This window comes from Rhinoderma darwinii, chromosome 5, assembly GCF_050947455.1.
Source record: "Rhinoderma darwinii isolate aRhiDar2 chromosome 5, aRhiDar2.hap1, whole genome shotgun sequence".
NCBI lineage: Eukaryota > Metazoa > Chordata > Amphibia > Anura > Rhinodermatidae > Rhinoderma > Rhinoderma darwinii.
In genome coordinates, this window is record NC_134691.1 from 42,912,243 (window position 1) to 42,934,915 (window position 22,673).

Here is a 22,673-nt window from a genome sequence, read left to right on the forward strand (position 1 = left end):
TCCCGCTTCTTTATGTGTTACTAATTATTTTTGTGTTTGTGTTTTTTTACAAGTTCGGTTGTTGGACGACTTCAATGATAGTGTTTTTTTATTCTCAATAAAATGGTTAATGAGGGTTGTGTTTTTTTATTTCAATAAAATATTTTTCTATGTGCTTGTATTTTTTTAAACTTTATTATTACCGCCTTAGTAATGGCCGCTGGCTGATTGACAACCTCCATTACTAAGGCGGGGCTTAATGTTAGCAGGTGCAGAGGCTAACACTAACCCACATTATTACCCTGGTGCCCACCGCCACCAGGGGTACTGGGAAGAGCTGGATACGAACCAGTACACGACCATCTGTAGCGACGGTCAGGCACCGGGGCGGCCGCAGGCTGGTAGTATTAGGCTGGGGTAGGCCAAAAACAGTGGCCCTTCGCACCCTGGTATTACTAGGCTGCTGCTGTGTTGTATCTGGCTGGTTATGAAAATTGGGCGGGACCCCACATCGTTCTTTCCAATTATTTTTGATTTTATTTTTTTTAAATTACGTGGGGTCCCCCCCATTTTTCATAACCAGCCAGATACAATAAAGCAGCAGCAGCCTAGCATCACCAGAGTGGGAAAGGCCACTGTTTCTGGCCTGTCCCTGCCTGATAATACCAGCCTGTGGCCGCCCTGGTGGCCGACCATAACTACAGATGGTCAAGTTCTGGATCATTCCCGGCTCTTCCCAGCACCCCTGGTGGCGGTGGGTACCGGGGTAATAATGGGGGTCAGTGTTAGCCTCTGCACGTCTAACAGCAATGGATGCTGTCATAAGCCGGCGGCCATTACTAAGGCGGTAGTAATATAGTTTAAAAAAAAACACAAAGACATAGAAAAAATATTTTATTGAAATGAAAAAAAACCCACCCAACCCTCATCAATCATTTTATTGATAATAAAAAAAAAGCCGTCATCGAAGTAGTCCTGGAATCCGACGTAGTCCAACGACCGAACCTGTAAGAAAACACACAAAAAAAACAATTAGTAACACATGTGTTAGGCTTAGATACAGGGCCCATGTGTGATACTCTCTGTGGGACCCTGTATCTAAGCCTACCACAAGGTAGGCTTAGATACAGGGTTCAGCAGACAGTAATCTTATACAGTATAAGATTACTATGTGCTGGGGCCCTGTATCTAAACCTACCGTGTGGTAGGCTTATATACAGGGCCCATCAGACAGGATCACACATGGGCCTTGTATCTAAGCCTACCATGTGATTGGCTTAGATACAGGACCCAGCAGACAGCATCACACAATCTGTGATCCTGTCTCATGGGGCCTCTAAGCCTGCTACATCGTAGGCTTAAAGGGGTTGTGCAGTCCCTAAACATTGATGGCCTATCCTCAGGATAGGCCATCAATAGCTGATGTGTCGGCATCCGTCTCCCGGGACCCGCCAATCAGCTGTCTTGAAGGGGCCGCAGCACTCGTACTAGAGCTGCTTCCCCTTCATTTCTCTTATTCGCTCACACTGTGAATCGCTGACACCGATTCACAGTGTGAGCAAGTGACCGGAATGAAGGGGAAGCAGCTGTCGTACGAGTGCTGCGGCCCCTTCAAAACAGCTGATTGGCGGGTTCCAGGAGACGGACCCCGCCAATCAGCTTCAGCAGACAGGGATATTAATCTTACCCTCCTCTTCAGCCGCGGCAGAAGTTCTGTCCTGACTCTATCCGGGATCACAATATTGTGCGCGGCGCATAGCGTTGCGACGTCATGTGCTTCGCACAGCGCTGTGATATCAGGATCTCCGCTGCGCTCCGGAACCAGGAAGTTAAGTACTGTCAGTTACTATAGTAACAGGGGCCCCCTGGCTTCGGAGCCTGGTCGCAATTGGGACCGCTGCGACCCCTATAGCTATGGAAGGGGCCCATATATAGTAGTTGCACAGGGGCCCTCAGCTGTCTATGTTCGCCACTGGATACATCAGTCTTTTCATTATACATTTCCTTGTTTTTGGACCCACTTCTGTCTTTGGCTAAATAAACTGAGCCAAAAAACTGCACCAAAAACTGCATCAAAACTATGTGTTTATGTGATCCTGCCCTTGAGGGTCTCAGTCCAGCTGTATAGGACACACTTGAATATCATCTGGCCTAACTTCCACATTCTCGCATGAATTGGCTTTGTGAACAATAATTCAGAACTGTGTCTAGAATGTACTATAAACCATGGTGGCTTTTGTCACTGAATTAACAAGTCACCGGATATTTGGTTCTTTGCATATTATAACCTCTTATTATCAGCAATATAAAACTAGTATCGCTCACATACTTAAAGAGGCTCTGTCACCAGATTTTCAAACCCCTATCTCCTATTGCAGCAGATCGGCGCTGCAATGTAGATTACAGTAACGTTTTTTTTCTTTCAAAAACGAGCATTTTTGGCCAAGTTATGAGCATTTTTATATTTATGCAAATGAGCCTTTCTTAAGTACAACTGGGCGTGTTTAAAGTTAAGTACAACTGGGCGTGTATTATGTGCGTACATCTGGGCGTTTTTACTTGTTTTACTAGCTGGGCGTTGTGAATGGAAGTGTATGATGCTGACGAATCAGCATCATCCACTTCTCTTCGTCAACACCCAGCTTCTGGCAGTGCACAGACACTCAGCGTGTTCTCCAGAGATCACGCTGTGACGTCACTTCCTGCCCCAGGTCCTGCATCGTGTCGGACGAGTGAGGACACATCGGCACCAGGCGACAGAGGCTACATCGACTTACCTGCAAACGCTGATGCTGCTGCAGAATCAACTGTAGCCTCTGTCGCCTGGTGCCGATGTGTCCTCGCTCGTCCGACACGATGCAGGACCTGGGTCTTGTGTAGTGCTGCCTATTCGTTTGGAAATATTATTATTTGTACATATACAATGAATTAGAAAATGTTAATACACGTCTGTTCCTCTGTCCACTTCTTCCAGTATCAGGAGAGCACATCCAGTATAACACAGGAGGGCACAGGGATGAAAAAGAAGCTTGTAAACTAATTTCTATCAATTATTAGTAAAGATCAGTGACATGTCTGTATTCTCTGCTAATACCCCTTGTAATAAAATAAATTAAAGTGGTTTTCCCATCAGGGACATTTATGGCATATCCACAGGAAAAAAAAACAGACCCCTGAATTAATTCAGACCCCAAATCAGACCCTGGACCAGACACCTAAATTAATTCAGACCCCAGACCAAACCCCCATGTTCTTACCACTCCCGGGTCAGGTTCCCTTGCTCTTCACTTCTGGGCACCCATCCTTCTTGCTCATGATGCTGGGGCCCTCTAAAGGGTCCTGATTCTGGCTAGCGTCAGGACGTTGTGTGTGGCAAAGCATACAATGTATTTTTGGCCAGCGTCAGATCCTTGGTAAGCAGGGCTCCAGCCGTAGTAAGGCCTCATGCATACGACCGTAGTGGTGTGCACGGCCGTGATTTTCGGCTCGGACGGCCGCGGAGTGTCACCCGCGGGCCACCCGCAAATCGCAGTCCATGCACATGGCCGCGTGCCTTCATTTCTATGAGCCTGGACCGCAAAACACGGCCGTATTAAGACATGTTCTTTCTTTTTGCGGCCCAGGCTACTGGGCCATGCATGGACCGTGGAAACCACAGTCGTGTGCATGGGCCCATTGAAATGAATGGGGCCGAAATTCACCCGTAGATTTGTGGGTGAATTGTGGCCGCAAAAACATGTTCGTGTGCATGGGGCCTTACTTTGGACAGGGGATTGGGCACTGAAATATAATTTGTTAATTTTATGCTCAGGTCGTTGTCTGGAGAACCTGCCCAGCTGCCCTGATGACAGCCCTGGGCGACCTTTATAGGATTAGATATTACGGCTCGGTACAACCGTGAAGATATGGCACTATGACACGGTCCTACTATTCATGTTTTTTTTATGTTTAGCTCGTTTCTTGGTCCACTGTGAGCACGTTGCAGAATATATTGTGTCCTATATAAGGTAACGAGTCCTGCCATACTTTTTGTCTCATTCTTCCTACCAGCTCATCTTCCTTCACACTTAAATTCTTGCACTTCTTAGGGTATGTTCACACGAGGTCATTACGTACGTAATTGACGGACGTATTTCGGCCGCAAGTACCGGACCGAACACAGTGCAGGGAGCCGGGCTCCTAGCATCATAGTTATGTACGACGCTAGGAGTCCTTGCCTCGCTGCCGGAAAACATGATTACAGTACGAGACAGTTGTCCGGCAGCGAGGCAGGGACTTCTAGCGTCATACATACATAACTATGATGCTAGAAGCCTGGCTCCCTGCACTGTGTTCGGTCCGGTACTTGCGGCCGAAATATGTCCGTCAATTACGGACGTAATGACCTCGTGTGAACATACCCTTATCCGTAGACAAGTCGTATCTGATTTCATCTCATTTAGATTGATGAAATTCAACTGGCAGTGATGCAACAATTCTCTTATAAGCAAAGGGAAAGCTTTACTCCTGATTAACCCGCAGGATTTAAAATGCCAAGTACATCTTATGTATGACCTGTGAATTATGCTTTTTGCCAGTCCGTGAATTCCTCTCCTGTTTTGTCTCCTGAAATAGAAAGCGTGATTAACAGGATTTCATTTTTAAAGGTAAAGCTTCATTTATAAAACTCCTTGTTTATTGCCTTTGACATGTTGATGTGATTTTAACACGTATTTGAAGTAGATTGCAAATTGGATATATTCCAGTGGGGCACCCATGTAAAGTAATGGAAGCGGGACATGTAAAAAAGGTGCAGATACTTTTGCATATACATAAAAGCAAGTTAAAGCAATACTCCAGGCAAACTGATTTATTGTGTTGTGCCTGGTGCAGGGTCAGTGCTCCACACATGGATTCTCTCCTTGGCGTTCTAGTGTCATGCACCGCCCCTATGGCCCAACACTTGCGATAACAACAGTTTTTCTTGGCGTGTACCTGTAAAATCTTTTTTTGTTGTTCTGACACAGATGGCAGAAAATGGTCTTGGTTGACGTGCGACATTTACCCAAAAGTAAATATTTTTTTTACCACAGCAAATAGTTGTTGTAAGTGATCTCATGCATAACATATTCCTCTTTCAACATGACATTTTCATCATGGCGAAATCCAATCTGCATTGTTTTCTTTTTTAACAAATTTGACTTGATACTTTTTAGACATGACACAATGTTTTCCTAGTCTTTTAGAAGTAACCCTTTTCATGTAAAATAACCTATTTATTCATTATTTTGAAGTATTGACTAACGCAATCTGTGTTACTAGAAACTACTTGAGGATCCTCTAGTGGTCCCAGGATCTGATAAAATAATGGGCCCTAAAGGTCCAGAAAAAGACAAGGGTCTATTCACAAATGACCTATTGGACCTTCGCACTTGGATTGTAATGAATCTCCTTGTGGGGATCCAGCTGATAGGGAGTCAATAGCAGGCAATGCTTTCTGGGAAAAATCATGCAAATAGCTCTCCTCCAGTGCCTCTCACTGCCTCTCTGGTGGCACCTATAGGTGACTACCTGGGTGTACCTGATTTGGCTATTAACTCATGTTTCAAGGTTCTATAGAGTCAGACATTGACTTACACGGTAGTCACCTATAGGAAGAGTTTTCTTCCTTCTGGAGGAGAGCTATTTGCATACTGTTAGACCTTAGTGATGATATGTCCTGTGTGTGCAATGATAACCAGAAAGATTACAATGCACATAAAAGTGGACAGCCACATGTTCTGTATAGATACAGGGTGGACCCTTACGCCTCATGCACGTGACCGAGTGTGCCGTCCGAGTCCCATAAGTGATCTGGGGAAAGATAGGACATGCTCTATGTTTCCTCAGATCGGAGACTCAAACCATTTTTTACTAACACGATTCACCAGCTAAAGTGAATTGGTCCATGAAGACTATCGGGTGCCACTCGGATGCTGTCAAAAACGGCCTGAGTGGCACAACGGTCGTTTGCAAGAGACCTTAACCCCTTCCCGCTCCTTGACGTACTATTACGTCATGGCAGCTGTATCGTTCGCGCTCCATGCCGTAATAGTACGTCTCGGGAGTAACGGCCGTTTCGGCCGTCCTCCCGACACATACAGGAGCTGTGACGCTGCTGTCTTGTTCAGTAGCTGTCACAGCTCCTACAGCGGGGACCGATCGCTGTGTCCCCGCTGATTAACCCCTTAAAAGCCGCGTTCTATAGAGATCGCGGCTTTTTAGGGGTTAAGCTGCCATCGCCGGCCTGCTACGCGATAGCGGCCGGCGATGGTGACTATGGCAACCGGACACCAAACAATGGCGTCCGGCTATGCCATAGACGGAAGCCTAGTGTGTCCTGACAACGTCAGGACCCACTATGCTTGCTGTCAGTGAGTAGCTGACAGTTCTAATACACTGCACTACGCATGTAGTGCAGTGTATTATAATAGCGATCAGGGCCTCCTGCCCTCAAGTCCCCTAGTGCGACAAAGTAATCAAGTAAAAAAAAAGTTAAAAAAAGATGTGTAAAAATAAGAAAATAAAAGATTTAAAAGTAATAAAAGTAAAAATCCCCCTTTTTCCCTTATCAGTCCTTTATTATTAATAAAAATATAAAAACAAACAAATAAACTATACGTAATTGGTATCGCCGCGTCCGTAACGGCCTGAACTACAAAATTATTTCATTATTTATCCCGCACGGTGAACGCCGTAAAATAAAATAATAATAAACCGAACCACAATCACAATTCTTTGGTCACTTCACCTCCCAAAAAATGGAATAAAAAGAGATCAAAAAGTCGTATGTACCTAAAAATGGTACTGATCGAAACTACAGTTCGTTACGCAAAAAATAAGTCCTCGCACGGCTTTATTGATTGAAAAATAAAACCGTTATGGCTCTTAGAATAAGGTAACACAAAAAGTGAATGATTGTTTATAAAACGTATTTTATTGTGCAAACGCCATAAGACATAAAAAAAAACTATAAACGTCTGGTATCGCCGTAAAAAACAATCGTACAATTGCTGTTTTTTAGTCACCACGCCACCTAAAAATAGAATAAAAACTGATCAAAAAGCCGCATGCACCCCAAGAAAACTACAATGGATTCCTCAAGGGGTCTAGTTTCCAAATTGGGGTCACTTTTGGGGGGTTCCCAATGTTTTGGCACCACAAGACCTCTTCAAACCGGACATGGTGCCTAATAAAAAAGAGGCTTCAAAATCCACTAAGTGCTCCTTTGCTTCGGAGGCCGGTGCTTCAGTCCATTACCGCCCGAGGGCCACATGTGGGATATTTCTCAAAACTGCAGAATCTGGGCAATAAGTATTGAGTTGCGTTTCTCTGATAAATGCTTTTGTGTTATAAAAAAAATGGTATAAAGAGGATTTTCTGACAAAAAAAAAATGTACATTTCACCTCTACTTTGCTCTAAATTTTTGTGAAACACCTAAAGGGTTCATAAACTTTCTAAATGCTGTTGTGAATACTTTGAGGGGTCTAGTTTCTAAAATGGGGTATTTGATAGGGGTTTCTAATATATGGGCCCCTCAAAGCAACTTCAGAACTGAACTGGAACCTAAAAAAATAAATAAATGAGGCAATACTTCGCTTCTTACATTATACTGATAATAAGCCGTGCCCACCCCGAGATGACCCCAGTTTTGACCGTTTGTATAAACGGAGACCCCTATTAGACCGTTCCAGTGCCCGGTTTTCCCAAGCATACACCCCCGAGAAGTGTATTTCTATTGATGAGTCCCTGGTACATTTTAAAGGGAGGGTTCAATTCCGCGAGTACCTGCCGGGTAAGAGGGCAAGGTATGGCGTGAAGATGTATAAGCTGTGTGAGAGTGCATCAGGGTATACCTACAGGTTTAGGATATATGAAGGAAAGGCCACCCCCAAACCAGACTGCATCCTGGACTACAATAGGTACATGGGAGGGATGGACTTGTAAGATCAAGCCCTGAAGCCCTACAGCGCCATGCGGTGTGGTATAAGAAGCTGGCCGGGCACATCATACAGATGGCATTGTACAATGCGTACATGCTACGTCGATGTGCAGGCCAGACGGGAACTTTCCTGGAATTTCAAGAGGTGATTATCAAGAACCTAATCTTTAGGGACCAAGAAGGGGGGGGCACCCAGTACTTCTGGAAGCGAGCCCACACGCATCGTACCAGGGCAACACTTTCCAGTAGAAGTTCCCCAAACTGGCAAGAAGGGAAAAAGTCAAAAGAGGTGCAAAGTCTGCTATAAGAGGGCGATAATGGATGACACAATATATCAATGTGACACGTGTCCCGAATAACCAGAGCTCTGTATGAAAGTGTTTTAAAATTTATCATACATCCCTTGGTTTATAATTTACCCCAATTTTACATACCCTGATGCACTCCACACAGCTTATCCCCCCTCGTCTTTCCCCTCTGGGCCCTGCTGTGTGTCCAGGCAGCTGATAACAGCCACATGTAGGGTATTGCCGTACCCAGGTGAACCCACATTACAGTTTATGGGGTGTAGGTCTCCGGTCAAAATGCTCACTACACCTCTAGATGAATGCCTTAAGGGTGTAGTTTTTAAAACGGGGTCACTTCTTGCGGGTTTCAACTGTACTGGTACCTCAGGGGCTTCTGCATACATGACTTCGCACTAGAAAATCCCCAGTAGGCCAAATGGTGGTCCTTTCCTTCTGAGCCCTCCCATGGGCCCAAACGGCAGTTTATCACCACAAATGGGGTATTGCGGCACTCAGAACAAATTGCGCAACAGAATGGGGTATTTTGTTTCTTGTGAAAATAAGAAATTTTCAGCCAAAACAACATATTATTTGAAAAAAAAAATTTTGTTTTCATTCCCAGCCCAATTCAAATAAGTTCTGTGAAAAAACTATGGGGTCAAAATGGTCACAACACCCATAAATGAATTCCTTGAGGGGTGTAGTTTCCAAAATGGGGTCATTTTTGGTGGGTTTCTATTGCTTTGATAGCTCTGGGGCTCTGCAAATGCGACATGGCACCCGAAAACCAAACCAGCAAAATCTGTACTCCAAAGAACACACAGCGCTCCTTTCCTTCTGAGGCCTCCCATGGGCCCAAACGGCAGTTTATTGCCACAAATGGGGTATTGATGCACTCAGGAGAAATTGGGCAACAAAATTGAGTATTTTGTTCCCTGTGAAAATAAGAAATTTTGGTAAAAAATTACATCTTATTGGAAAAAATTTCATTTTTTTAATGTCACAGCCCAATTAAAATAGGTGCTGTGAAAAAACTGTGTGGTCAAAATGCTAACAACAACCATAAATGAATTCCTTGAGGGGTGTAGTTTCCAAAATGGGGTCACTTTTGGTGGGTTTCCATTGCTTTGATACCTCTGAGGCTCTGCAAATGCGACATGGCACCCGAAAACCAATCCAACAAAATCTGGACTCCAACAAACATATAGCGCTCCTTTCCTTCTGAGCCCTCCCATGGGCCCAAACGGCAGTTTATCACCACAAATGGGGTATTGCCACACTAAGGACAAATTGGGCAACAAAATGGGGTATTTTGTTCCCTGTGAAAATAAGAAATTTTGATCACAAATGACATTTTATTGGAAAAAATGACATTTTTTTCATTTCAGAGCCCAATTCAAATACATGCTGTGAAAAAACTGTGCGGTCAAAATGGTAACAACAACCCTAAATGAATTCCTTGAGGGGTGTAGTTTCCAAAATGGGGTCACTATTGGGGGATTCCTACTGTTTTGACACCTCAACACCTCTTCAAACCTGGCATGCTGCCTAAAATATATTCTAATAAAAAAGAGGACTCAAAATGCACTAGGTGCTTCTTTGCTTCTAGGGCTTGTGTTTTAGTCCACGAGCGCAGTAGGGCCACATGTGGGACATTTCTAAAAACTGCAGAATCTGGACAATACATATTTAGTAGTGTTTCTCTGGTAAAACCTTTTGTGTTACAGAAAAAAAATGAATAAAATTGAAATTCAGCAAGAAAAATGAAATTTGAAAATTTCACCTCCACTTTGCTTTAATTACTGTGAAATGCCTGAAGGGTTAAAAAACTTTCTAACTGCTGTTTTGAATACTTTGAGGGGTCTAGTTTTTAAAATGGGGTGTTTTATCAGGGTTTCTAATACATAGGCCCCTCAAAGCCTCTTCAGAACTCAAGAGGTACCTTAAAAAAAAGGCTTTTGAAATTTTCTTAAAAATATGAGAAATTGCTGTTTATGTTCTAAGCCTTGTAACGTCCAAGAAAAATAAAAGAATGTTCAAAAAACGATGCCAATCTAAAGTAGACATATGGGAAATGTGAACTAGTAACTATTTTGGGTGGTATAACCGTCTGGTTTACAAGCAGATGCATTTAAATTCAGAAAAATTAAATTTTTTCAAAATTTTCTCTACATTTTGCAATTTTTCACCAATAAACACTGAATATATCGACCAAATTTTACCACGAACATGAAGCCCAATGTGTCACGAGAAAACCATCTCAGAATCGCTTGGGTAGGTTTAAGCATTCCGACGTTATTACCACATAAAGTGAAATATGTCAGATTTGAAAAATGGGCTCTGAGCCTTAAGGCCAAAACTAGGCTGCGTCCTTAAGGGGTTATGGTACTATTACACTGCCCGACATGGGCCGTGTAAACGAGCGCCGATCAATGACACAGTTGTTCAGCGCTTGTTTGCTCCTATCACACGAGCAATGATTGGATATGTATAGAGAAGAGCGCTCGTTACTCTGATCGCTCGTCCCCATACATTTCTATCATGTCGGCAGCGCATCTCCCTGATGACACAGGGTGAGGTGCTGCCGACAACAATGAATTTTAACTCTGCATAAGAGAGTAGATCAGCCGATGAACGAGCGATCATATGAATAGGGCCTTTAGAATTATTTCCTCTGGTGGGCCCAGGGAACCCCAGGCCATTGCTGTATGTTACCATGCAAAATGTCTCAGTTTTAATCTACAACTGCATTATCATCCATACACGGCTGGTAAAAAATGGAGTTACTGTATATTCACAATTCAAACATGACCGTATTTTATTTTTTACATCTTTATGTAACAATTTTTAATACAAAATATAAAATCCAAATAACATAAATGTATTGTGTAAATGGTACCACTTGCCAAATTAAAGGGTTTTTCTCATATGAACCTCTTTTCTGGTAGAAAGCCATCCAGAAAGAAGCTGATCATACAGGATCATCATCATCTGGCTGCTGGGAGCCTCCATTATCTGCTACTATTACTGGGATAACTATGGCGTGATGGTGATAGTCTTGGGCTTAAGGGAATAGGAAATGGCATTAAAAAGTAGTCATCATCTTCGATAGAAGATACTTCTTTGTGCAGATCTCAGCTCTATCTAATAGAAGAGAGGCCTTGTAGCAGTTCAACGTGGCCTAATGGCATTTAACAAAGGGTTTTCTAAGCCAGACAATCCCTTTAAATGAAATGAGGATGTATAACGCAGCACTGTATAACGAAGTCACATTTCATGATATATCATCTCGCATGATGTAATAAAGGCTCATGCCTACATTTCTGCCACTTCATTGGTATCACCATTTTCTTTACCCACATCACTGTGTCTGTCTTGAGCCCTGCTGATGTACACAAAGTAAACAAAAGTATGTAAACCCCTGACCATCACACCTATATGAATGAGCTAGTTGGACATCCAATTCCAAAACCGAGGGAGTCAATATGGAGTTTGGTCCACTTTTTGCAGTTATAATATCCTCCACTGTTCTGGGAAGGCTTTCTACAAGATTTTGGAATGTGTCAGTGGGAATTTTTGCCCATTCAGCCAAAAGAGTATTTGTGGGGTCGGACACTGATGTTGGACGATACTCTCAAAGTTGTTGGATGGGGTTGAGGTCAGGGCTCTGCACAGCCATTCGTGTTCCTCCACACCAAACTCATCACACCATGTCATTATGGACCTTGCTTTGTGCACAGGGGCAATAGTCATGTAGGAACGGAAATGGCTTTCCCTAAACTTTTGCCACAAAGTTGGAAGCTACAGTTGTCTAAAATGTCTTTGTACGCTGTAACATTAACATTACCGTTCACAGGAAATAAGGGGCTAAGCACTAAAAAACAGCCCCAGACAATAATGGCATACTATGACAGTGCCCCGTTTAAAGTCACTGAGCGCTTTAGTCTGACTCATACTGCTACCAATGTTTGTCTATGAAGACCACATGGCTGTGTGCTTGATATTATGCACCTGTTTGCAATGGGTCTGGCTGAAACACCTGAACTCAATAATTAGGACTGGTGTCTACATATTTCTGGCCATATAGGTTTTTTTCAGTTATGAACATTCACAGCATATCATATTACCGTGGGACTATGTGATCATTCAAAAATAAAGAATTCAAAAGTTTTGAGTGAACTTATTCCTAATTTTTAAAAATGTATCTCAAATTTTTTTTATGTTATTCTGTGTTGTGTCTATTTAATGTTCTTCTTTCAATGTAAAATCGGAGAATTGCAGGATGTGCTGTCCACTGGTCCTAACATGTAAAAGGTTTTTTGTTTTCACCATGTGTTAGCAAACATATTCTGAGTTATAATGCCAAATAAAATAGTTTTTCTAGTTGAGTTATTTCCTTGATATTTCCATGACGTTTAGGAGTTATAGAGGGCTGGATTGTACCAATTCATTTATTTGTGGTATGGAGCGCACCTTACATTCCTTCTTTTATAAGTGTTTGCTGTTTTGAAGTCAGCTTATAAATGTTATGGAACCCACTGTTTTCAGTGCCAGCAGCCTGATGATGAAAGCAGTCCTGAAAGTACATGTCCAGTCCTCAGGTTGACGAAAATGACTATACTTGACTATTAACGGCTAAAGTAATAAGGTCCCAAAAAAATTTGTTCTGGTCAGCCAGCCAGTACTGAAGTATGCACAGATGGTGAATCACCACCTTCCGAGTTATCATATAAAGCAAGGTTCATGTTATCATTCTTGGTCCCATGGGGAGAGTATAAAAAATCCTTGTTCCCAAAAACAAACTTGCAATAATGTGTCCAAAATGGGTGGGGGTGATAATAGCTATCAGGGCAGTACAGATGGTACTCCCGTCACGGGCTAAACAGGGGCCCGCCATGGCCGCTGGGCACTAGCTACATATGCTTCTTGAAGCCTGTGCGTTTTCACTTAGGTAAATCAATGGGCTCAATAACTTGGTGATTTGTGAATATGGGGCCCGTTCATTTCGCATTTGAACCTGCACGGGACCCAGTTCAGTGCTGCTTTGACCTGTCCACCCAGACCCCAGCCGCTATCTCTATCTCCATGGGGACCAGGGGCATAACTAGGAAACACTGGGCCCCATAGCAAACTTTTGACTGGGCCCCCCTCCCCTGGGTGCCACACACAGCCTGGCCTTGTAGATAGTGCCCCCCTGTAAATAGTACCATACATCCCCCTCCTTTAGACAGTGCTATACAGCCCCCCCTGTAGACAGTGCTATACAGACCCCCTGTAGTCAGTGCTATACAGCCCCCACTGTAGACAGTGTTATACAGCCCACCCTGTAGAGAGTGGTATACAGCCCCCCCTGTAGACATTGCTATACAGCCTCCCCATACAGTGCTATACAGCCCCCTGTAGACAGCGCTATACAACCCCCCTGTAGACAGTGCTATACAACCCCCTTCTGTAGACAGTGCTATACAGCCCTATTCCGTAGACAGTGCTATACAGCCCCCCCTGTAGACAGTGTTATACAGCCCCCGCTGTAGACAGTGTTATACAGCCCCCCCTGTAGACAGTGCTATACAGCCCACCTGTAGACAGTGCTATACAGCCCACCTGTAGACAGTGCCATACAGCCCACCTGTAGACAGGGCTATACAGCCCCCTCTGTAGACAGTGCTATACAGCCCTCCCTGTAGAAAGTGCTATATAGCCCCCTTCTGTAGACAGTGCTATACAGCCCCCTTCTGTAGACAGTGCCATGCAGCCCCCCTGTAGACAGTGCTATACAGCACCCCATGTAGACAGTGCTATACAGCACACCATGTAGACAGGGCTATACAGCACCCCATGTAGACAGTGCTATACAGCCCCCTTCTGTAGACAGTGCTATACAGCCCCTTTCTGTAGACAGTGCTATACAGCTCCCTTCCGTAGACAGTGTTATACAGCCTCCCCTGTAGAGAGTGCTAGACAGCGCCCCCTGTAGACATTACTATACAGCCTCCCCATACGGTGCTATAGAGCCCTCCCTGTAGACTGTGATATACTTTCAAGTATCACAAAGAGGGATAATCGATGTGGCGCGCAGCGGCAATTTTTTTAATTTTAAGCCACGCCTCTAATCCAACCCAATCCCCGCTCATACACAACCGGTTCAGCCCACACAGTATAATGCCCCCATAGCTGCCACCATACAGTATGATGCCCCCATACAGTATAATGCTCACACAGATGCCCCATACAGTATAATGCCCACACAGATGCCCCATACAGTATAATGCCCACATAGATGCCCATGCAGTAAAATGCCCAAACAAATTCCTCCATACAACATAATGCCCCATAGCTGCCCCATGCAGCATAATACCCCCAAAGCTGCCCCACACAGTATAATGCCCCCATAGCTGTCTCCACACAGTATAATGCCCCCAATATTGCCCCACACCATATAATGCTCTCAATAGCTGCCCCCACACAGTATAGGGCCCCCCATAGCTGTCCCAACAGTATAATGCCCCCCATAGCTGCCCCCACACAGTATAATGCCCCCCATAGTTGCCCCCACAATATAATGCCCCCCATAGCTGCCCCCACAGTATAATGCCATCCATAGCTGTCCCCACAGTATAATGCCCCCATACAGTTTAATACCCCCATAGCTATCCCGCAGTATAATGCCCCCATAGCTGTCCCCACAGTATAATGCCCCCATAGCTGCCCCCACAGTATAATGCCCCCATAATGTATAATTCCCCCCATAGCTGTCTCCACAGTATAATGCCCCCATACAGTATAATGCCCCCCATAGCTGTCCCTACAGTATAATGCCCCCATAGCTTAACCCACAGTATAATGCCCCTATAAAGTATAATGCCCGCCATAGCTGTCCCCATAGTAAAATGCCCCCATAGCTGCCCCCACAGTATACTGCCCCCCATACAGTATAATTCCCCCCATAGCTTTCCCCACAGCATAATGCCCCCCATAGCTGTCCCCACAGTATAATGCCCCCCATAGCTGTCCTCACAGTATAATGCCCCCATAGCTGCCCCCACAGTATAATGCCCCCATAGCTGTCCCCACAGTATAATGCCCCCACAGTATAATGCCCCCCATAGCTGCCCCCACAGTATAATGCCCCCATACAGTATAATGCAGCCCCATATAGTAAAATGAACCTATAGCAACCACTATATCAGCCCCCCTTCCCTACCCAGTAAAATGCCCCATAGTGCCTAATAGAGAAATAATAACATAATTACCTATCCCCGTTCGCACGACGGGTGGAGGATCCTTCTCCTCCGGTCTGTGCTGTGAGTAACTCGACGCAGACAGGCGATGACGTCACTACATCGCGCCTGCGCCGAACCACTCACAGCAGAGTGAATGCTGCAGCGCGGAGCTGTCAGCTCCTTGCTCCGGCATTCAGGAAGCGGCACCAGTGTGGTCAGCGCTGTGTGGCTACGGGGGCCCTGTGGGCCACCCAGGTTTAGGGGGCCAGTCGCAATTGCGACCCCTAGAGCTACGCCACTGTATACAGTAGCCTATGGCAGAGCAGGGAGATACCTCTTGAATGTGGAGTCGCTACCGCTGTAGCAGCCATAGCGGCTGCTAGCGAAGCCTCGGCTATGGCTGCTACAGCGGTAGTTACGCCACTGATGGTAACCTAACAATGTAACGTGACACTGCGTCACAACGTAAATTACAAAGTTACATAGTTACATAGTTACATAGTTACATAGTTAGTACGGCTGAAAAAAGACACATGTCCATCAAGTTCAACCAAGGGAAGGGAAAAGGGAAGAAAAAATTTCTACACATAGGAGCTAATATTTTTTTGTTCTAGGAAATTATCTAACCCTTTTTTAAAGCCATCTACTGTCCCTCCTGTGACCAGCTCCTGCGGTAGGCTATTCCATAAATTCACCGTTCTTACTGTAAAGAAGCCTTGTCGCCTCTGCAGGTTGAACCTTTTCAAGGCCCGCCCCATTTCAAAAATATTTTGCTGTGTGCTTGCGCTTGCATGAAAGAAGAGGGAGACAGCAAGGGGAGACTATGTATTCTACTCTAAATAGCAAGATATCGTGGACTGGCCGATAGTGCTGGTAAGTGATAACCAGCAATAATATAAAATATATACACTATATATGAGAAGGGGTAGGTGAGAGGTGGTTAAGAACAGGGCCGACGTCAGCACCTGGTGAACCCGGGCAAGTGCCGATACCCACTACCCTTGGGGGGCCCACTCGGCGCCTGGTGCTAATGCTGCCATCATGGCTCCACCAGAAGTGGAATCCCCGGCCAGAGAGTTGCCGACACTCCTGCCAGGGATTCAGCTTCTAGAGGGAGCACCTGTCCAGGAGCGGAATCCCCCTTCCCTGGTAGTGCCACACAGCTCCCCTCCCTGTAGGTAGAGCCTTTGGGGCTCCCTCTAGGAGTGGAATCCCCAGCCAGAGTATTTCCGACGCTCTGCCCGGGGATTCCGCTCCTGGAGAAGCCCCTGACGTCACTGTTCCCTCCTCCCCCTCCGTCTGCCGCGCCGATCTATTACTTAGAAAACGTATTAGGAGGGGAGTGGCCTGGCAAGGCTTGTTCTATCTGGTGGTCTTAGACACCTTGTAACCAGCATCACTGTCAGATGCTGTGCAACATCTGACAGTGATGCTCACTAGGTAACCAAGTCAACCAGATAGAGGGCGTCGCACCTAGCAAGCAGCATCGCTTTCTTCCGACCAGTTATTGATCCGGGATAGCGTCACTGCTGAAATTAAGCCTAATACTGGTTGGCTTAGCCTCTCAGCCAATCAGTGTTAGGGTTGTTCTTGCTCCGCCCCCTAGGAGGTAGTCGTTGCTGCCTTGTCTGTAGAAAATGTTTGGAGTGGAGCTCAGTGGACAGTTAAAGGGGTTTGCCCTTCTTTAACATTTATGGCATATTCACAGGATATGCCATATATGTCAGATAGATGCGGGTCCCACCTCTGGGACCTGTGCCTATCTCTAGAACGGGGCCCCCTAAACCCCGTTCTGCCTTTCTTGGCTCCTGCTGCTTCCCAGCCACTTCCTGATTAGATGGTCGGGAGTTACGAAAACAGCAATGCTCGCTGAGCTACACTGCTTCCGTTATACCCATAGAAGTGAAAGGCAGTTACGGGAGCAGGGTAGCACCATAAAGTCATTATAAGTTAGTTATATGAGTGCTTTGTCTTATACAATTTTTTTGCATTATTTATGTTTGTTACTTGTGTTCTAAACTAGTAATAAAAATGTGCAATGTAGATTTGTATAGTTTTATGTGCGTGCCGGCGTGGTTAGGTTTTGGGGGACCCAGGAACATTCTTTGCTCAGGGGCCTTCTGCAGTCTGTGTTCGCCTCTGGATAGAGCAGCATAAACCTGGTGACAGATTCCGTTTAAGTTAGGTCTACTAGGGATAGAACTTTAAAAATAAAGCTAATTGTATTTATGTACATTTTGTGCCGTTCCCCCACTGCCAGAATTCTTATTTAATACGGCGATGACTGGCTGCCACGTCACTGTAAACAGTGAGGACTGGGGACAGGCGGGTACTGGCGGTGCGGGGATGGCATAGAGTTACTAGGCTAAGTACATTTAAGTGTTTGGTCTATTTTCAACCTAAAGCCCTATTAAACAGATTTTATTATCTCTGAAAACCCCTTTGACAACCATCCCCAGTGGTTGCTGCTTACTATGCTTCCCGCTGACCATTCTAGTCACAACCCTGCCTCTAAAGGTTCAAACGGTAACCCCCCAGGGGCCCTAACCAATCTCACTGTATGGGGCCACGAAATTTCTGATGGCGGCCCTGATAGCTATTGACGTCAATTAACAATGGGTGGGTGCCTAAATGGGAACTGACCATATCGCAGTACAGACGCATCTCCTCTAAATCCTCTTAGTTGCTTATTTCTTGGGCATCATAGATGCTTCTAATTTCTTTGACATTGGTTGGAGGTGACGTTAAAGGGGTTATGTGGAGACTCAAAAGTATTAGCAGTGTACTCACTGCAGTATGTGAGTGCACTCGCTAATAATACCAGCGCAAAGGGGGACCGGAATGTATGAGATTTTAATCGATTTTTATAGCACTGGCGGGGGACCAAAAGTCTAGTTGCACAGTCTTCCTTCATGACAATATGACTCTTCGTCATGTGACCGATCCCGCTGGACTATATGTACAAGCAGTAGCAGTAGTACATTGACTACATAGAGTACAGCGGGGCCAATCACATGACAAAGTGTCGTATTGTCATCAAAGTCTGTGCAACGAGATTTCCGATCCCCCGCCAGCGCTATAAAAATCTATTCAAATCTTAGAATCTTTGCCACGGCGGACCGGAATGTATATGAGAGAGTGTACTCACATACTGCAGTGACTATACTGCTAATACTTTTCGGTTCCCACATAGCCCCTTAGTGTAAGAATGAAAGCTCTTAACCGTGTTGTAAGTCGTAAAGGGATTAAACTAGAAGACACTTTAGAAAAAGGTTTAAAGGCTATGTACAGCATTGTAAGCAAACTTGTTCTTTTTTTATTAAATCATTGTCTTACGTGTTTTTAAACAACTTTGTGATTGACTTTTTACGATAGAGCTTCTATGTACTCTGTATATAGAAGCTGTATCGTTCTCTCTCAGCCGAATCCGTCAGTTCAGCTGAACTAACGGCTCGGCTGAGAGCGGGTCCTGCGTGTTTCTGACACACACAGGGTCCAGGTAATATTGATCTCATCTAAGTTATGAACTTTGATATGATCCTTATTAGCTAGATCCTGTGTGTCAGAGACATGCAGCAGGGGCGTAGCTAGGGGGGGGGCAAGCGGGGCACGTGCCCCGGGCGCAGTTCAGAGGGGGGCGCCAGCGCCACCTCCTCCTGCACTATAAGTGTACCTGTGTCGCAAGGACACAGGTACAATTAGAAGCAATGAATGACCGGGCACGTTCCGTGCCCGGCCATTCAGCGCCTCTCCACGAATGAAGCGACTGGTACCTTTTGTACCAGTGACGCTTTCATCGATGAAAGGCGCTGACTGACTGGCAGGGAAAGTCATCCTGCCCAGCCAATCAGCGCCTTTCATAGACGCTGTGTTCAACCCCCAGGAGACCTGCGCAGAAGAGAGCAGGTCTCCATGGCTGCCGGACGGCGTGGGAGCGGGAATAAGGTGAGCTTGAATTATTTTTTTTTATTTTATTGTAATAGAAGTGTGCGGCTGTATCTGCGAGGGAGGGGACTTTGTCTACACGGGGGACTTTATCTACGGGGGGGGGGGGTGTTTATCTACAGGGGGACTATATCTACAGGGCTGGGCTATATACAGGGGGACTATATCTACAGGGCTGGGCTATATCTACAGGGGGGCTATATCTACAGGGCTGGGCTATATACAGGGGGACTATATCTGCTGGACTATATACAGGGGGACTATATCTACAGGGGGGCTATATACAGGGGGACTATATCTACAGGGGTGGGCTATATACAGGGGGACTATATCTACAGGGGTGGGCTATATACAGGGGGACTATATCTGCTGGGCTATATACAGGGGGACTATATCTACAGGGCTGGGCTATATACAGGGGGACTATATCTACAGGGCTGGGCTATATACAGGGGGACTATATCTACAGGGGGCTATATACAGGGGGACTATATCTACAGGGGTGGGCTATATACAGGGGGACTATATCTGCTGGGCTATATACAGGGGGACTATATCTACAGGGCTGGGCTATATACAGGGGGACTATATCTACAGGGCTGGGCTATATACAGGGGGACTATATCTGCTGGGCTATATACAGGGGGACTATATCTACAGGGGGGCTATATACAGGGGGACTATATCTACAGGGCTGGGCTATATACAGGGGGACTATATCTACAGGGCTGGGCTATATACAGGGGGACTATATCTGCTGGGCTATATACAGGGGAACTATATCTACAGGGCTGGGTTATATACAGGGGGACTATATCTACAGGGCTGGGCTATATACAGGGGGACTATATCTGCTGGGCTATATACAGGGGGACTATATCTACAGGGGGGCTATATACAGGGGGACTATATCTACAGGGGGGCTATATACAGGGGGACTATATCTACAGGGCTGGGCTATATACAGGGGGACTATATCTGCTGGGCTATATACAGGGTGACTATATCTACAGGGGGACTATATCTACAGGGGGGCTATATACTGGAGTGGGCTGTCTATAGAGCACCATATACAGGGGTGGGCTATATAGTATATAGCCCCCTGTAGATATAGCCCACCCCTGTATATGGTGCCCCATAGATAGCCCACCCCAATATATAGCCCCCCTGTAGATATAGTCGCCCTGTATATAGCCCAGCCCTGTAGATATAGCCCCCTGTAGATATAGCCCAGCCCTGTGTATAGCCCAGCCCTGTAGATATAGCCCCCTGTAGATATATTCCCCCTGTATATAGCCCACCCCTGTATATATAGCCCCCCTGTGTATATCCCAGCCCTGTGTATAGCCCAGCCCTGTAGATATGGTCCCCCTGTAGATATAGTCCCCCTGTAGATATAGCCCACCCCTGTATATAGTCCCCCTGTAGATATAGCCCACCCCTGTATATAGTATCCCACAAATAGCTCCCCCCTATAGTGCTCCACAGAAAGCCCACCCCTGTATATAGCCCCCTTGTACATATAGTCCACCCCTGTATATAGTGCTCCACAGATAGCCCACCCCTGTATATACTATATACAAGGGTGGGCTATCTGGAGCACTATATACAGGGGTGGACTATCTAGTGGAGCACTATATACAGGGGTGGACTATATGTACAAGGGGGGGGCTATATAGAGGGGTGGGCTATCTGTGAAACACTATATACAGGGGTGGACTATATGTGGAGCACTATATACAGGGGTGGGCTATATCTACAGGGGGGCTACATACATGGTTGGGCTATCTGTAGAGCTCTATATACAGGGGTGGGCTATATCTACAGGGGGCTATATACAGGGGTGGGCTATCTGTAGAGCACTATAGGGGGAGTTATTTGTGGGACACTATATACAGGGGTGGTCTATATGGGGGCACTATCTACAGGGGCTCTATGGCAGGCCCTATCTACAGGGGGCACAGTGTGTGTGTGGGACACGGTGTATGGTGCTATTTTAATTAGAGGTGCAGTGTATGGCGCTATTATATTTAGGGGCGTAGTGTGTGGTATAATCATAACTTTATATTTATTTATAGGTGCAGAAATGTTGGAAAAGTGAGAAGCTGAAGACATGTGAGCGGCAAACTGCAGAAATGGACCGGGAGAAGTCATCATAGAGGTCTGCACCGGATGGAATAAAAGAACTAGAATCTGAGACGTCACCGATGAGTCACTTAATGTAAATGTTTATTCTGCCTGTAATCAGTGCTGTAGTCACTGTATGATCTGCAGCGAGATGATGGGTGGAATGATTATGATAGGATTTATTTTTTGTGAAACGGCATCTCCCAGCATATCCTTATCATTGTCCGGGCCATGCTGGGAGCTGTAGTTTTACGCCGTACAAACCTATACGGCAGGGGTTGCACTAAATTGAGCTGTATTTGTTCTGGGGCTGTATATATGTACCGAGCTTGGTTCTGGTGTTGTGTATAGGACCATATTGCTTGTGAAATGTACAAATAATTTTATGCTCGCGTTACATAAAAAGAAATGACACGTCGATTGGTAGAGAAAACAAACACGGCGAGGGGGAAGGAGATGTCGGGAAAGAGGATGTGGGGGGGGGGGGGAACTGAATCTTTGCCCCGGGTGCTGGAGAACCTAGCTACGCCTCTGCATGCAGGACCCACTTCCAACCGAGCCATCAGTTCAGCTGAACTGACAGATTCTGAGAGAGAACGATAAAGCTTCTATGCATGCAGGATACATAAAAGCTGTATCGTAAAAAGTAAAACTTTTTTAATAAAAGTAAATTTAAAAGTTGCTTAAAATCATATAAGTCATTGATTTAATAATAAAAAATAAAAAATAAATTAGCTTTCAATGGTGTACATTGCTTTTATTTCTTTAAAGTTTGGCAGAACACAAATGTGTATGTTCAGTATAGGAGGTTATATGGTGGACATCTTTTTTTTCAGGGAGCTGCAAGTGTGATCTCAGGGCTGATACTATTAATTTTATAGGAACACTAATCAAATTTATACAGATAAAGTCTAAATTCACATAGATTCATTCATTCATTGATCTGTATACATATTTAATCGATGCAAGCAGGTTTGGCTCCAGGTTAAACCTCTCTTCACATCTAATTTTTATTATATACCTCCGACAGAAGACTACGACCCATACAGTGGCATACATCGTTCATTGTAATAAGCAAATACTGCGTGATACGTTTTTACTGTATGCCTCTATAGGAAAGCACAGAAGACTACGCTTTCTTATACAGTAAG